This window comes from Salvelinus fontinalis, chromosome 7, assembly GCF_029448725.1.
Source record: "Salvelinus fontinalis isolate EN_2023a chromosome 7, ASM2944872v1, whole genome shotgun sequence".
Taxonomy (NCBI): domain Eukaryota; kingdom Metazoa; phylum Chordata; class Actinopteri; order Salmoniformes; family Salmonidae; genus Salvelinus; species Salvelinus fontinalis.
Genome location: NC_074671.1, coordinates 37,150,148 through 37,160,513, shown reverse-complemented (window position 1 = coordinate 37,160,513; position 10,366 = coordinate 37,150,148). Strand labels below are relative to the sequence as shown.

Here is a 10,366-nt window from a genome sequence, read left to right as displayed (position 1 = left end):
CCAGGTTTCCTCCAGATGTGAGGCTTGGCATTCATCAGGCTAGAGAATCTTGTTTCTCATGGTCTGAGAGTCTTTAGGTGCCTTTTACTGAGGAGTGTCTTCCGTCTGGCTACTCTATAATAAAGGCCTAATTGGTGCAGTGCTGCAGAGATGGTTGTCCTTCTGGAAGATTATCCCATCTCCACAGAGGAACTCTAGAGCTCTGTAAGAATGACCATCGTTTCTTGGTCACCTCCCTGACAATGGCCCTTTTCCCCCAATTGCTAGGTTTGGCCGGGCGGCCAGCTCCAGGAAGAGTCTTGGTGGTTCCAAACTTCTTTCATTTAATTATGATGGAGGCCACGGTGTTCTTGGGGTCCTACAATGCTGCAGAATGTATTTGGTAACCTTCCCTGGATCTGATCCTCGACACAATCCTGTCTCGGAGCTCTATGGAGAATGCCTTCGACCTCATGGCTTTGTTTTAGCTCTGACATGCACTGTCAACTGTGGGACCTTATGTTGACAGGTGTGTGCCTTTCCAAATCAAGTCCAATTAAATGAATTTCCCACAGCTGGACTCCAGTCAAGTTGTAGAAACATCTCAAGGATGATCAATGGCAACAGGATGGTCCTGAGCTCAATTTCGAGTCTCATAGCAAAGGGTCTGAATATTTATGTATCCCAAAGACCGGTGGAAATCTGTCCTTTGGTCTGATGAGTCCAAATTTGAGATTTTTGGTTCCAACTGCCGTGTCTTTGTGAGACACAGAGTAGATGAATGGATGATCTCCGTATGTGTGGTTCCCACCGTGAAGCATGGAGGAGGAGATGTGATGGTGTGGGGGTGCTTTGCTGGTGACACTGTCTGTGATTTATTTATTTAGAATTCATGGCACACTTAACCAGCATGGCTACCACAACATTCTGCAGCAATAGGCCATCCCATCTGGTTTGCGCTTAGTGGGACTATCATTTGTTTTTCAACAGAACAATGACACAACACACATCCAGGCTGTGTAAGGGCTATTTGACCAAGAAGAAGGGTGATGGAGTGCTGCATCAGATGACCTGGACTTCACACTCACCCGACCTCAACCCAATTGAGATTGTTTGGGATGAGTTGGACCACAGAGTGAATGAAAAAGCAGCCAACAAGTGCTCAGCAGATGTGGGAACTCCTTCAAGACTGTTGGAAAGCATTCCGCATGAAGCTGGTTGAGGGAATGCCAAGAGTGTGCAAAGCTGTCATCCAGACAAAAGGTGGCTACTTTTGAAGAATCTCAAATATAAAATATATTACGATTTGTTAAAAAAAAATTGGGTTACTACATGTTTCCATATATGTTATTTCATAGTTTTGATGTCTTCACTATTATTCTACAATGTAGAAAATGAGTAGGCGTGTCCTAACTTTTGACTGGTACTGTATATTATGATAAATAGAATTTAAATGTGTATCTCATTATGGTAAATAGTGAAATAAGAATAGCCAGTTATAATTGAAATGGCTTAGCAGATAATGAGATGATCAGTATTTACCTGGCTAAAAGAGAAAGAATATAATACTGCATCTATTTTTTACAGGAAACTCATTCATAAAACAAAAATGTTTTATGAAGTTTTTAGAAAAAGGACTAGGGGGCTGAAATTATACATGGACAAAGAAATGCAAAAGCTGTGATGATATTAATGAATAATAATGTTGATCCGAATGTGCAAATTGTCCAAACAGATCCTCAAGCTAGATAGATTATTTTTTATATGTTATTGGACCATAAACAGATGTCTCATTAATCTATATGCTCCAAGTAATGATGATCCTCGCTTGTTTGATAGTATATATGTGACCAACCGGCTCAAAATGGTCTTATGTAGCAAATTTTGAAATTATGTTTTTTACATTGGATGAAAGTAGAGACTCGGAGCTACACAACCGTTGAGGAACAAAGGGAAAGTACTTCTGCTTTGAAAGTGGATAAACTTGTAAACTCACTTTTGAAAAATTGCCTTTTAATGTTTTGGTATTACTACTGGAGAGCCCTTCTTTGTCTACAGTACACCCATTCAGCATCGTTCACACCCACTTAAGCTTTAGCCCCACCCATCTCTTTAATCCTGATGTTATCGGACTGTCATCTGATAAAGAATATCAAGGTTAGTCAAAAATTATATATCTTTTACTGGTTTGTTACGATCGCTAACTTTTACTGCTTGGAAATGGCTTGTCTTTCTGGCTATTGTGGTAAGCTAATATAACACTATATTGTGTTTTCGCTGTAAAACACTTAATAAATCGGAAATATTGTCTGGAATCACAAGATGCCTGTCTTTCATTTGCTGTACACTATGTATTTTTCAGAAATGTTTTATGATGAGTAATTAGGTATTTGACGTTGGTGTCTGTAATTATTATGGCTGCTTTCGTTGCAATTTCTGATTGTAGCTGCAATGTAAACTATGATTTATACCTGAAATATGCAAATTTTTCGAACAAAACATAGATTTATTGTATAACATGTTATAAGACGGTCATCTGATGAAGTTGTTTGTTGGTTAGTTTGGTTGGTTCATGGTTAGTTAGGTTGGCTTTGTGCATGCTACCTGTGCTGTGAAAAATCTCTGTCCTTTTTTTGTATTTGGTGGTGAGCTAACATAAATATACGTGCTGTTTTCGCTGTAAAACATTTAAAAAATCGGACATGTTAGCTGGATTCACAAGATGTGTACCTTTCATTTGCTGTATTGGACTTGTTAATGTGTGAAAGTTAAATATTTAAAAAATAAATATTTTGAATTTCGCGCCCTGCACTTGAGCCGGCTGTTGTCATAAGTGTACCGACGTCGGGCTTGCAGCCATAAGATGATAACTTCTTATGGCTGCAAGGCAAAGTGTTGAGTAGCCAGTGAAATCGTGCCCATTTCAAACGGCCTCCTACTCAAATCCTGCTCGTACAATATGAATATTATTATTCTTTTTGGATAGAAAACACTTTCTAGTTTCTAAAACAGTTGGAATTATTTCTCTGAGTGAAACAGAAGTCCTTCTGCAGCACTTTTCCTGACCAGGAAGTGAAATGTCAGAAATCGATGCTCTTTTCAACTTGATGCCTATACATGGTCTTGACACTTAGGAGTCTACTTACACTCTATACGCCTTCCTATTGGTGTAAAGAGGATGTCAGAGAAGAAATTTTTGTGCTCATCTTGTTCTGTGGTGGAAAAAAACCCATTTCTTTGACGTGACCGTCCACTTCCGGTACTCTGAAGGAAGTGGGATTGACTTCTGTTTTGCTGCCGTAACGGACGGTAACTATCCCCGGCTCGAATTTTTTTTGATACATGTGACCATATCATCGTAATGTATGTCTTTTCAATATAGTTTAATCAGATTATTGAAACTTTATTTGGGAGTTTTGCCGTGTTCCGTCCTCTGACTGTGTTTACGTTGGAGAAATTTATGCCACTCGGCTAGTGCCAATGCTAATTGAAGAGGGAAATTTGCCATTCTGAATCGAAACAACGACTCATCTGGACAGAGGACACCTTCTTCAACATTCTGATGAAAGATCAGCAAAAGTAAGACCCATTTTATGATGTTATTTCATATATATGTCATGCATGTGAACTGGCCGTGGGCGCCCAATTATTGCTGTCTATTGTAGTTACGCTAATATAGCGATACATTTTGTTTTCGCTGTAAAACATTTAATAAATCGGAAATATTGTTTGGAATCATAAGATGCCTGTCTTTCAATTGCTGCAGACGATGTATTTTTCAGAAATGTTTTATGATGAGTAATTAGCTATTTGACGTTGGTGTCTGTAAATATTATGGCTGCTTTCGGTGCAATTTCGGATTTTAGCTGAAATGTAAACTATGGTTTATACATGAAATATGCACATTTTTTGAACAAAACATATGCTATACAATAAATATGTTATCAGACTGTCATCTGATGAATTTGTTTCTTGGTTAGTGGCTATTTATATCTTTATTTGGTCGAATTTGTGATAGCACCTGATGCAGTAAGAAACTGATGGAGTTAGAAAAGTTGTTTCTTTTGCTAACGTGGTTAGCTAATAGATTTACATAGTGTCTTCCCTGTAAAACATTTTAAAAATCGGACATGTTGGCTTGATTCACAAGATGTGCACCTTTCATCTGGTGTCTTGGACTTGTTAATGTGTGAAAGTTAAATATAAAAAAAAATAGATTTTGAATTTCGCGCCCTGCACTTTGAGTGTACCGGTGTCGGGCTGCCCCCGTAAAAGGTTATCCCTTTCACAAGGTACCATCACACGGGTGTGATCGTTCTACAGTGGTCCCTGAAGCGTACGATCACACCCGTGATCACACCCGTCTCATATAGAACGCTTATTTAGAACGGCCAGTTTCGAATGACGCAACAATCAGCATTTGAGCTGGACACACTTTTTTCAGAAACTATTTACATAAACACAGTCCGTACAAAGTTATGTCCAGAATGTGAGCGGCTTATTTTTGGATGCAATGTTCATATATTCACAGAAGTATCTATAGCATAACACAATCATCCTAACCGGAAAATTGTCCTAGCGCTAACTGGGGAAAGATTGAGGAAAGATTGACGTAACACAAGCGGTCATATTTTATAACTCTCAGCTGACATAAACTACAGTATGAATTAACTAATAGCATGTACTATGTATAATTAATCATATCATGGGTGAGCTCACCATTTATCAAAATAATTGAGTAAAACACATTCCACAATTCGAAAATAAACCGACAATTAGTTTCACCGCGCAGCAATGTTTTTTTTCCTCACAGAAATTAATAATAATAATAAGAGAAGACAAGATGAGTTTGGTCTGTTTATAGTATGCATGTTGAAGAGGTGTGTCGTCTACCATCTTTCACATCCCACCATTCACTTCCTGAAGTTCTCAAAAAATGTGTGAACCCTTACTCACCTCATTTTTTATAGCATCTTTGGTCCGACAGATCACATGAAACCCAAAATGCATTGTATGTCAACAAACATGGCTCCACTCACATAGCTGGAATTAGCTTAGCTCATCATAATCAGTACAACCTTCAAAAAATATATTTTACACACACACTATATGCCCATTACAATCTATGCAATAATCGGAATGCATGATTTATCATTGGTATTTGAAATACGTGAATAAATCAAATCAAGTTTATTTTATATAGCCCTTCGTACATCAGCTAATATCTCGAAGTGCTGTACAGAAATCCAGCCTTAAACCCCAAACAGCAAGCAATGCAAGTGTAGAAGCATGGTGGCTAGGAAAAACTCCCTAGAAAGGCCAAAACCTAGGAAGAAACCTAGAGAGGAACCAGGCTATGAGGGTTGGACAGTCCTCTTCATGCTGTGCCGAGTGGAGATTATAACAGAACATGGCTAAGATGTTCAAATATTCATAAATGACTAGCATGGTCAAACAATAATAATCAGGAGTAAATGTCAGTTGGCTTTTCATAGCCGATCATTAAGAGTATCTCTACCGCTCCTGCTGTCTCTAGAGACTTAAACAGCAGGTCTGGGACAGGTAGCACATCCGGTGAACAGGTCAGGGTTCCAAAGCCGCAGACAGAACAGTTGATACTGGAGCAGCAGCACAGCCAGGTGGACTGGGGACAGCAAGGAGTAGTCCTGAGGTATGGTCCTAGGGCTCAGGTCCTCCGAGAGAGAGAAAGAGAGAGCATACTTAAATTCACACAGGACACCGGATAAGACAGGAGAAGTACTCCATATATAACAGACTAACCCTAGCCCCCTGACACATAAACTAGTGCAGCATAAATACTGGAGGCTGAGACAGGAGGGGTCAGGAGACACTGTGGCTCCGTCCAATGATACCCCCGGACAGGGCCAAACCGGCAGGATATAACCCCACCCACTTTGCCAAAGCACAGCCCCCACACCACTAGAGGGATATCTTCAACCACCAACTTACCATCCTGAGACAAGGCCGAGTATAGCCCACAAAGATCTCCGCCACAGCACAGCCCAAGGGGGGGCGCCAACCCAGACAGGAAGATCAAGTCCATGTCCTCTCCACTGTCCATACAGCAACGATGTCGGCCACAGGGAAGGTGGACCACCTGACGGGAGAGAGAAACATCAAAACAGACAGAGAGAAACATCGAACAGACTGCGTGCTTGACAATAACCTCAAAATGGGGGCAGTGGGTAAGGCGGCCATGATACACAGCTTTGTGGAATACACTCAGGAAACGACCAATTGGTATAAGATATTTTTCCTTTTTTTTTTTGTAAGGCACTTACTTTGATAGAAACTCAGTCTGGATTTCAACATGGGTGTCTGTAGTGACGCCTCTAGCACTGAGACTCTGTGCCACTTGGGAGTCATAAGGCCAGGGTAGCTTCAAAATACAACACATGCTAATACTTCTTGTTTTTCAGAGCCAATAGAAGAATGTAGCTAGCTAGCTACCTAACCATAAAGGTTATGAAATGAGTAACATTACATCGCGTATCCGCAGTTATAAGGAATATACACAAAAACATTATGCTACAGTAGAAACGACATAACACGACATGCAGAAACTATTATAACGTAATAAGGCACTTACTTTGATAGAAACGCACACATTTCCAAAGTTATTATTGGTAACGAAAACAACTTTGATTGTGATGCAGGCAACAGACGTAAAATATGAACACGTGTATGCAGGATGGGAGATGAGCAAATATCTGCAGACTTGAACTGCACAAACAATTGGGAAGTGCTTGGGGAATTTTGTCCGGGTCAGAAATGTCAAAAAAATGAATTGGTCCTCAAAAGTAATATTAGTACTTTTATGAGAATGAATGAGGAGGAACACACCTCAATTCAAACTGTTATTAGAAAATAATTTAAAATTGACAATTTGCAAACAGCCTATAAATAAAAACAGGCTGCGTGCCTTGGTTTGATGGCAGCACGGATTAAAATGTACTGTTACGTAACAATCACATTCTGGAATGGAGAGAACATTCTAACATCACGTGCATAAAAAAAAGTAATGCTGGGGCGACCGTTAGAGATATTTGGAACTCACGCATGAAAGGGTAAATGAACCAATTAGGCACATTGGGGCAGTCTTGATACAACATTTTGAACAGATATGCAATGGTTAATAGGATCAGTATAAAACTGTGCACATACACTGCTGCCATCTAGTGGCCAAAATCTAAATTTATCCTGGGCTGGAAGAGTACATTATGGCCTTTCTCCCTCCATTTCAAAGATGATGGTACAAAAAAAACATATTTTTTTCTTTGTATTATAATTTACCAGATGTAATGTGTTATATTCTCCTACATTCCTTTCACATTTCCACACACATCGAAGTGTTTCCTCTCAAATGGTATCAAGCAAGGATATGCATATGCATATCCTTGCTTCAGGTCCTGAGCTACAGGCAGTTAGATTCGGCAATGTTATTTTTTGCCCAAAAATTTTTTTTAAAGGGTCTGATCCTTATTATTGCATCAATTGTTTGTTTTATGCAATAGAATAGGGTTCTATTAGTACTCGCTTATCTGTGTCTGTGTGAACTGAGAAGAGCCTTTGAGGCTTTACGCTAACAATTGATTTAAGAATGGTAAGGTGATAAAACCTACAGCATGAATTTCATAGAACGAGTGGGTGTTTGTTTAATGCAAGGCACCAGGGAGAGATGGCTCCCTGGTCCCATGGATATTTTGGATGCATTTCTGAGCATGGCGCCAATGTAAACAAAGATTTTTGGATATAAATATGCACATTATCGAACAAAGAATACATGTATTGTGTAACATGATGTCCTATGAGTGTTATCTGATGAAGATCATCCAAGGTTAGTGGTTAATTTTATCTCTATTTCTGTTTTTGTGACTCCTATCTTTGGCTGGGAAAATGGCTGTGTGTTTTTTGAACTTGGTGGTGATCTAACATAATCATATGTTGTGTTTTCACTGTAAAGCATTTTTAAAATCGGACACAATGGGTAGATTAACAAGATGTTTATCTTTCATTTGCTGTATTGGACTTGTTAATGTTGATAGCTACATATTTCAATAATATATTTTTGAATTTCCCGTGCTGCTTTTTTAGCGGAATGTTGTGGGGGGGGTTCCGCTAGCGGAACGTGTGTCCTATTAAGGTTAAAGGGAACAGGGTAGGAGACAGAGACGTAAAGAAGCAACACAGGTTACACTACCGTGAGAAAGTTTGATGGATTAGTGTAGTGTTATAAATGGGAGATATGTACTTTTCAACACTCTTGGAAGGTATAGCTGGTCCCTCTCCAACTCAGAGCCCAGAGAATCAGACCGATCCAAACTCACTGGCTCCGGTGGATGGGATACCTCCTGGGGGGGCTCGGACAGTCGATGGTCCTAAAGACAGGCGAGTAGCAAAGTGATATCTATTGACAAAGTAAGATATTGAAATATGTCTGACTATGTACCATAGAAAAACAAAAACAAATTGTAAAAAATAAATAAAACCATAGGTGACAGAACATAACCTAAACTCACCAAAAAAAGAAACGTGCTCACACTGTCAACCTCGTTTATTTTCAGCAAACTTAACATGTGTAAATATTTGTATGAACATAAGATTCAACAGCTGAGACATAAACTGAACAAGTTCCACACACATGTGACTAACAGAAATGGCATCATGTGTCCCTGAACAAAGGGACGCTCAAAATCAAAAGTAAGTCAGTATCTGGTGTGGCCACCAGCTGCATTAGGTACTGCAGTGCATCTCCTCCTCATGGACTGCACCAGATTTGCCAGTTCTTGCTGTGAGATATTACCCCACTCCCGCAGGTGTGATGTTCGGATGAACCGATCCTGTGCAGGAGTTGTTACACGTGGTCTGCCACTGTGAGGACGATCAGATGTCCGTCCTGTCTCCCTGTAGTGCTGTCTTAGGCGTTAACATCCATACCTTGTTCCAGCATTCATGTTCCAGCATTCATGACTTCAGTCACTCAAGATGACCTCAGGAGAACTGTGGGTGTTAAAGATGTCCACCATCACCTTGGTCATGACCTTGCCAGACTCGTCCCTGATGGGAAGCATACAAAACAAAATCAATTTTTGGTTCCAAGCACCCTTTTATATGGGTTACAGACGGGAATTTAGAGTTAAGCACATCCTTTACTGATCTTAATGGGTATTGACTCCACCCACTTGGTAAAATGATCGCTCACCGTCAGACACCAGCTGTTGTCATTCCTGGATTTTGTGAAGGGTCCGATGAGGTCCACCCTAACATTTAAAGTGTTAGAGAAAATTACTTTATTCTTACCCATATCTTTGTCATACACATGCACATTTTCATATTTGTAAGGATACGGACACACACGCACACTCACACTATAATATTGAACTCTGCTGTGGTCAAATAAAGCAGCCATTACAAAATAACTTATCAGGTCAAAATTTGAATTGGGACACTTACCAATTATGTGCCATGGTGAAACACCTTTGATGGGATTCAAATCCGGCGAAACAGTCTTCGCCCTATCAAACTTCTGGCAGGCTAGACAGGGTACTGACCTTAAATCAAAAAGTGACAAATTGAAACATTGTCTGTTCTCTGATATGACATTCATTGAAATCATAATAATTTCAGATATAATAGAATATGATTGATATGCAAAAGGTTTTTTCACTTGCCCAGCTGTCCACCAAATTGACAATTCCCCATCAGAAGATGCGTAGGTTGATTTTGTAAATCATGCGCTTCACTCCAAAATGACCAGCTGCATCTTGGTCAGCACAGCCTCTTCTTCTCCTTAGTAAAAATCACCCTCGTGTGGCTGGCCATCCTTCCCTCGAATGTACATATGATTACCTGTCAAGTTGGAAGAGAAGAGTTGTTGAAATACTCAAGTCTAATTACATTTGCACTGCTCTCTTTCTCTGTTTCTCTCTCCCTCTCTCACTTTCATCCTTTCTTTCTCACTCCCCCCTAGTTAAGTGCATTTGGAATTACCATAATTGCTTACACCTATCCATTTGATTGATCAGGTTTAACTTATAGCTAGATACCTCAATATGACAGACATATCTATATCAGTGGAGGCTGCTCAGGGGATGACGGCTCATAATAATGGCTGGAATGGGGTCAATGTAATGGTATCCACCACAACCTTCCCTCAGAAGCCTCCACTTAACTGTATGTATAGTTAGCAACATGCAGATGACCAACTAGCTAGATGGAAAATGGTTGCTGAAAAATGGTTGTACATAGCTAAATCCTTCCAGTTGTATAATAGAAGTTAAGACAAGTATATGGTAAAGAAAGAGTGTTCCCTTTCCAGCCTTTCCAGCCTCTGAAGCAGCAGGTAGTCAGCAGGTTTTCACCGTCA

At 39.9% G+C, this 10,366-nt stretch overlaps 1 long non-coding RNA gene across 1 annotated transcript; it reads right to left on the bottom strand.

The window, feature by feature from the left end:
• Nucleotides 1-8,551: 8,551 nt before the first annotated feature.
• On the bottom strand, nucleotides 8,552-9,818 carry LOC129858843 (uncharacterized). Its single transcript, XR_008760099.1, has 3 exons — nucleotides 9,454-9,818; nucleotides 9,203-9,260; nucleotides 8,552-9,057 (listed from the first exon to the last, which is right to left on the bottom strand). It is a non-coding gene; the product is annotated as an uncharacterized LOC129858843 (long non-coding RNA).
• Between the last annotated feature and the right edge of the window lie 548 nt (nucleotides 9,819-10,366).